At 29.4% G+C, this 847-nt stretch overlaps 1 non-coding gene across 1 annotated transcript; it reads right to left on the bottom strand.

Moving 5' to 3' along the window:
• Positions 1-443: 443 nt before the first annotated feature.
• Positions 444-545, bottom strand: LOC120599211 (U6 spliceosomal RNA). The gene has a single exon (XR_005651822.1). It is a non-coding gene; the product is annotated as a U6 spliceosomal RNA (small nuclear RNA).
• Positions 546-847: the final 302 nt, after the last annotated feature.

Genomic DNA, 847 nt, shown 5'->3' with positions numbered 1-847 from the left:
AATGTCTCACACAGGATGAATATTAATTATATTTTTCCTGTTTCGTAGTGTTTGATTTTTAGAATGAAAGATCCATGAAATTTTGAAGACTAAGTAAAAATTCCAAATGACAACACACCCTATCTTTAAAGAATCATATGTTTTTCAATTTTTAACAGCTTTATTGACATACTTTAGCATATACAAATTGTATATGTTTACAGTGTACAACATGGTTTTAAATATATGTAAATATCATAAAAAAATCACAACGAAGCTACTTAACATATCCATCACCTCTGCATAGTTACCATTGTGTGTGTGTGTGTGTTTGTGTGTGTGTGTGTAGTGAGAAGATTAATTTAAGCTTTACCTTTTTTGCAAATTTTAGTATATATGAGGCTGAAGGGAGCACCTTTTTGTGAATTTTAAATACACAATGTAATATTGTTAACTATCATTGCAAAAATATAGAATAGCTCATGAATTTGCATGTCAATTTTGCACAGTGATCATGCTAATCTCTGTATTGTTGCAATTTTAGTACATGTGCAGCCAAAGTAAACACACAAAAAAATCTTATTTTTAAAAAATACTCAGTCATCGTAATCTGATTCATACCCACATTCATCAAAATAATTTGTGCCTATCACCATTTTAACTTGTTTCATGGATTACCATCATTTTTAATATCATAACATCTCCATTTTTGAATTCTAAAATATGAGTCCTCTTTTTAAGATGACTTTTTTTTCTGAGTCCTAGCTTTACTGATAATGAATTTCAACAGCTATTATACATGAAAGAATGAAAATTCTCAGAAAGGAAATCAAGAACAAGAATATGGGTGTGCCCGTGAGAAGAAGCA

Source organism: Pteropus medius, unplaced genomic scaffold, assembly GCF_902729225.1.
Source record: "Pteropus medius unplaced genomic scaffold, Ma_sr-lr_union100, whole genome shotgun sequence".
In the NCBI taxonomy this organism is placed as follows: domain Eukaryota; kingdom Metazoa; phylum Chordata; class Mammalia; order Chiroptera; family Pteropodidae; genus Pteropus; species Pteropus medius.
The sequence above is the reverse complement of the archived record's forward strand: the minus strand, read 5'-3'. Positions and strand labels throughout refer to the sequence as shown.